The sequence below is a fragment of the Papaver somniferum genome, chromosome 7, assembly GCF_003573695.1.
Source record: "Papaver somniferum cultivar HN1 chromosome 7, ASM357369v1, whole genome shotgun sequence".
NCBI classification, from domain to species: Eukaryota; Viridiplantae; Streptophyta; class Magnoliopsida; order Ranunculales; family Papaveraceae; genus Papaver; species Papaver somniferum.
In genome coordinates, this window is record NC_039364.1 from 55,080,519 (window position 1) to 55,087,244 (window position 6,726).

Below are 6,726 nucleotides of genomic sequence, written 5' to 3' on the forward strand. Positions count from 1 at the left end.
TCTAGTTTCGAACCGTACATCACTACTTCAAAAAATCCTAACATACAGAATGATGTACGGTTGGTAACTGTCATTAAGTTACATATCGTACCCAAGTACGGTTCGTAAGTGAGATGCAAATATGAACCGTAAAAAGTCTATGAAACATACAGAAGAAAGTACGGTTCGTAACTAAGGTTTCGTTACCAACCGAACATTAACAGATTTCTCAAAAAAAAATAAAATACTGTTCGTATTTGGGTAGTTAGCAACCGTAAGTTCTTCAAATTATGCATGTACGGTTGGCATCTGGGTTATTTGCAACCGTAACTCACATGCAAAACTCAGTTTTAAGTTTCAATTTCGATCCAAAACCCTAATGTTTGATACAAAACTAAACCTTCCCACTTCAGACTCAATTGTATGTCTTAAAAGGTGGAACTAAAATTATCAATGCTTATACTAAAATAAAACCAGTCTCCCAATACTGATATTGACATGGAAAAACAGCTGAGGCATTTTTACAACCTGACATCAGAATTTTTTTAAAAAGAATATACAAACACTTGCCCCTCGTCAAAAAGCTGATGACAGAAAGAATAGAGAATACAATCTTGAGCGGTCCAGTAATCCATATCACAAACTAGATAAAATATACCGATGGCTATACTTGTTTTAAAAATTGTTTGATCTTATCGCGCCCATGCCACCGAATCAATCTCGTCCCTAGCTGACTTGTATAATTCCAGCCTCTTGGCACACTGCTGCCTCCTTTCCATCAAAGCAGGGTCTTCATCCAATAGTTGCTCTAGCTGTTTACCCTGTGAATCAATCAGACAAACCAGTTTAACCAAATTACACGGCATACTGAAAGAATACAGTCACTGAACTGTGCTGACCAGTTCAACATAAAAACAAACGGGGAAAAGGGAAAGGTCGCCAGCTGGTATAAATACCTCTTTTCTGCCCACTTGTGTATAGAAGTGATTGAGTAAAGACATCTTTGCTTCCCTTACTTGACAATAAACAACTGCTTTAGGGATATTGGTCTTGAGGGTATCAGACACCATACCCACATATGAGGAGACATTTGATCCAATCCTCCTGAAGTGACCCTCTGTGTACCTATCCACAGTGGAAGCAGCTGGGTTCCCCCCCTTCTCCACATCCTGAGGGAGTCTCCTGAAGAAATCCAGTCAAATAGGAGGATTCCATATCCACCAATCGCAAGGTTGTTTTCCTACCCTCCTCCCGGAACCTTTCTAAGGCTTCATATGATGCAGCAGCTATTTCAGATTGAAGTGTTGGGAAACGCCTCAACTCCTGCATCATTTAGAAATTACTAGGGTTTACTGTTACTCAATACATAAATGCGGAGTTCACCAAATATATTAATTATCTCACCTGTGTTTCTCCGATTGACTTTCTGACAAGGTCCTTGAGTACGTTATGTACCTACAAAATGTTGAAGGTTAATAAGAGAACCATCATTATTTAATTCTCCATACAGATTTTCATTCCTTGGACCACGGTTAGGTTAAAATATTCATGCAGCAGCTAAACTATTGAACTCCATCAGAACTAACTCGGTTTACAATCGAAAATGGGTCCTAAAAATAGTTATGATACAGTTCAAATTTCTGAGATCCCGTCAAAAGCAATAACAACCAAGAACTAGGATATAACACAGTATGGGATGGTTCTAACCTCGTTTCTTATGGGGCTGGTTCTTAAAACAAAAATATCTTGGAGCACAGATCTAGATTTTACATAAAACAAATGCCTAGGATAATAATACAAACAGAAAGAAAGAAAAAGAAAAAAAAGGAATGTGTCAAAAATACTAACAGCATCTACAGAAGCTTCAGCTGGCCCTCTAAAATAATTGAGAGCCCCTTCAATGAGACGCCTGTAACCTTGCTCCGGAGCAATCAGATGGGGTTGATAACCATCTGCCTGCGAAACAACTTTCCTCACATTATCCAAAGATAGATGTCGGTCAAACGGCAGCTTCCTCAATGCAGCAGGAAGCTGATTGTCAAATACTCCATATATACGATCTCCACCAGGTCTCCTGTGATGAAATTTAAGAAGGAATAAAAATTCTGTTGAAAAACTTGGACAATAGTTTTTCATGCATTACTTTGAAGTCTGTGCTGGTTAATAATTCGTGATGACACAGGAAGTTCAGTGGTGGCAATTGTGTTCCCTCCACAGCCTTGGACGCAGAACAAAGTGAAGCGAAAGCGATGAAGCTGCAGAATGTTTGTATTGTAGGTGACTGCGCTTCAGTTAAAAGAGTTATTTCTAATAGTTCTCCAAATGTAAAGTGGTATACCAATTTTCTTATATGGGCATGTAAATCTATATCATCTAAGTGTCCAGCATATGTGTGTCATCACGTAAATAGGTCGTGTAAGTGGTAGATTGTCTTGCTGAACTTTACTAGTCACATCTCTTGGTTACACTCTCCTCAAAGTATATTGGGTCTGTTAAGTAAGGAGGCCGAGGATGGTCTTGTAAGGTGCAACCTCTGGTTAAGTTAACGCCATTTCTTCTTTTGCTATCAAGAAGAGAAAAATCATCACTAAATCAGAATACATAATATAGCATGCATGAAATCTTTGATCCCATCCTTCAACTAAAAAGATATTGCCGTTTCATAGTTCCTGGTGCTCTTTAAGTTGCAGTTATGGTGAATCTTTCTCTTAGTGTCTTAGCATAAGGGCATAGAGAACCAAATGCTGACTCGCCTAGTATGATTTCTTAGTCCTTACCCTCCATCCAGATGCTCCTTGAAGATCCGGTCAAAGGCACGACAAAGTTCTAAGATGGTGTACAACTGGGCCTGCAACATGCAAGAGCATTATTAACGATAACAAAAGTAGCCTCTGTTGTTCCAACTAACAAACAAAGAAAACTGTATAAGATCCTTACCCCGGCGTCAACAGCAACAGGCCTGCCAAGGTGGTCCATCTCTCCTTCAAGTTCCTCAATAGATTTGTTGATCAATGATGCTATACCTGGTATTCATGTTCTGATAACAGACTCCAAGTGCTGAAACACATCCATTCATTAGAACTAGAACTCAGGAATATTTCTCTGCTTTTGAGGTGTGGATGAGACAAATATACCTGTGAGAGTAATTTAGCAAGGTATTCTGAACCCATCTTCTGAACCCATCTTATGCGCTAGGTGTCCATAATCAGGACTAGTTGCAAAATATTCACGCTCTCTACGTCGTGCAACAATCATATCAACATTTTTATTGATATCAGCTAGAGAACGGTTAACAATTCCAACCCAAGGATGCTGCAGCCTATATGATCGTCCTTCGAGAACCTTCATGCAAACAGAAATAGTTTAGCTAGCATGTGAAAATTGAATTGTGGTATTAAGCACATACATTAATTGCTACTTTGTTCCATCAAAATTCTTCACTTAATCCAAATGGTTAAGTTAGCCGATGAAATTAACCCTTCGAAGACACAACCACTAGAGCCAAGTCCCACACACTAACAAGAAGCTCTCATAGTCTCATGTAACTCACTCTTGACACTGCATATAAACAACCAATTCACCAGCTAGCTAGAAGAAGAATGCATCCCAATTGATATACGCGTATTGTATATGAGATCTCTCCTTTCCTTTAATTTTTTATATACAACGCAAGAAGGAAAAGGGATTCTACTTGAGCAATTGTATAAGCCTGACTGTTTTATAGTGTTGGCATCAAGCATGGTCTTCGTTAGATTACAGAAAGAAGAGTAAGCATGGAATGATGGTCAAAATAGAGAATTACAATTACCAATAGCCCATGATTAACACACTGAAAACATAAAAAACTTACCTCAATTGCATTTGTTCCCTTGTCCATCAAATCTAGCTTGGTCAGCACACCAAATGTTCTTTCACCTAAGCAAGGTACAAACAGTTTCAAAGGTTACAGGAACACAGCATAAGGTTGATTAAGGGTTTGGCTCTTCTTTTTTTACTAACTCTTAGAAAGATGTACCTAGCGGATCAACTTCTTTAGCGAGTTTAATAGCATCAGATGTTGCTATATCTTGATTTGCTGGAGATATTGCTAGTATGATGCTGTTTGGCTACAGCAAAGAATTATGTGCGAAAAAAGTCAAAACCGATGAAAAACAAAAATAAAAAAGCTCAGTAAACACCAGACGAAGCAAATGAACTACATTAGCTTACTCATTTATCAATATTCACCAATCAATACGGAGTATATAAGAACAGAAGATGTTTTAAAAAAATTCCATACCTTCTCTACATAAGAGCGAACCATGTTTTCAATATCTTCGATAATAGATTGTGGTTGTCCCTCTGCAAAGAACAACCTCATTTCATTAGTTTTTTAAGTAAATGTTCAAACGTCAGCACCATGGAAGGAACTATAAATATTTACCTATGGCAACCTTAGTGAGACCAGGTAGATCTATCATTGTCAAATTGACAACTGCCAGAAACAACATGGAAATAAATAATTAATATAAGACAGATGAGGTTTTAACTGTTGTTAAACATAATCTAGAAATCAAAACCCCAAGTTTTTAGCTGGATAAACACTTGGAACTTAAACCAAATATAATAGAAAGTAATAATTTAGTAAGATTAGTGTTACACACACACACCATTTGGGGAGTAAATACTAAGATGAATAGGAACAGGTGATATCTCTTTGGATTTCCCTGTAATTCTATCAGTTTCGTCCTGAATTTCTTTTCGCACCATGGCTGCAAAACCAGATAAAACAGTCAAAATTACAACTCCTACTAGATCAACAACTTAAACTGCATGCTAAATCTTCTCCTAGACAGAAATTTATCCATGCAAATCACAAATAACAACTAAATGAAGAACAAAACCAAAACAATATACTGATAAATACCAAATACGGTGAACCTCCTCTTAGGTAAATGAAGAAATTCCGCATATTCAGTTCCATCGTCAATTTTGTGTAGCTGCAAAACTAATGGCCTCCTAGTAACAATCCCTTCAACAACAGAAAACAACACATACATTAAAAAACACTTGAAAATTATACTAACAACAAAAAAAAATTAAAAAAAAAAGAAAAGAATAGGAAATAGAAAATAGAAAATCTTTAAAAATATCTTAACCAGATCCTCTAGGTAGAAAATCACGTCCAACAATACTCTCCAGAACTGAAGATTTTCCAGAACTCTGTTTTCACATAATCAATACTTAGACAATCAAAATCCACAAAAACAAAAAATTAAATTAAATTACTAAAACTAAGAGATCAAATGAAAGAAACAAAGAGAAGAAAGATTTTACTTGTCCGCCAACAACAGCAACAGAAGGAAGAGCTTCCCAAAGAGTAGGTAAAGCGTTATCACCACCGTAATCACCAAGAACAGTGCAAGCTCTTTGTATTCTGTTTACTAAACCGATTAAACTCTCCATACTTGTTGCCATCTTATTTTTTCTTACTAAACCCTAAAATTTACTGTCAGAACTCTGAGAGAGGGGAGAAATAGGAAGAAACGAAACCCTGGACCGGAGAAGTTTGAAAAATCTTGGAATGGGGATATTATTCTTCTGGAATTCGTCTGCCCTATAGTATAATACTAGTATATATATTGATACGATCTTGGTCGTTCAATTTCTTAGAGATCACATGTTCAGCTCTACTGGGACTTGGGATGTATGGATTGGGATACGACCTAGATATATGATACTGCTATTTTTTTCTATTTTTTACTAGTAACTTTTTTTTTGTTCGAGAGCTTTGGTAAGAAATGTTTGTCGGCTTATTTATTGCCACGTGTACTGTGGTCGTTCGAATCGAAATTGGTTCGCTGCGTGATTTTGACGAATAAAGACGGTGGAGGACTGTTATCCATAGGAGCCGACCGTTATACTAGGGTCCACTATATTGTTTTTGTTTTGAAATTCAAAGCTGGAAAGCTCGATCTCATTTCACTTTGTTTCATTTTAATCAATTATGTTGTTGTTTGTGCCCCATTTCTTTTTTTCCTATTAAAAACACTTCGTAACAAATTTGTAACAAATTTTTATTAAACATTGTGTTTTGTAAGAAAAATAGAACATACTTTTACGAATAAGCATTTCCGTTTTACGTCTGTTTGTAAAAGCTACTTAGCACTAGCTTTAAAAGCTAGAAAAGCAGAAACTATGGACCCACATAATCAATAATTATAGGCGAACCCGTCTAAAGCAAACACGTTAAAAACTGCCCGCTCACTCACAAAAAAATGGACCTCATACCAGGGAATTTACAGGGGGTTTGGTTTTGTAGGGCCATCACATAAAGGATTTTAGGAGGCAGTTTTTATGGTGTATGTTTTGGCGGTTCACCAAGAATTTTTGTTGATTTAATTCTCTATTTAAACCTTGTTATTTTATTATAAAGACAATTTTTACCCCAGATTAATGTATACTCCTGCTTATCATTATATTTCTAATTTCTATTTTGTTCCTTTGTATTTCATTTTTTCTTTTGAGATAATAAATAGCAATTACAATAATAATATAAGCAGTTATATCTTTTTTCATCTTTTTTTCTCTTCTACTTGTGTATTATTATCGAACTACTTATGGTCGGAGGATGCTCTTCTGCCATCTTTTTAGTGTAATTTTTGTGTCTGGTAGAGCAGTTATAAGCAGTTGAGTTCTCTAGGTTTTTGACATGCCTAGAATACGTTCTTCTTCATCTTCAAATCATCGCAAACGTTCAACACTGGC

General features: G+C 36.5%; 1 pseudogene; it reads right to left on the reverse strand.

Moving 5' to 3' along the window:
• Positions 1-403: 403 nt before the first annotated feature.
• Positions 404-5,556, reverse strand: LOC113297350 (annotated as a pseudogene).
• Positions 5,557-6,726: the final 1,170 nt, after the last annotated feature.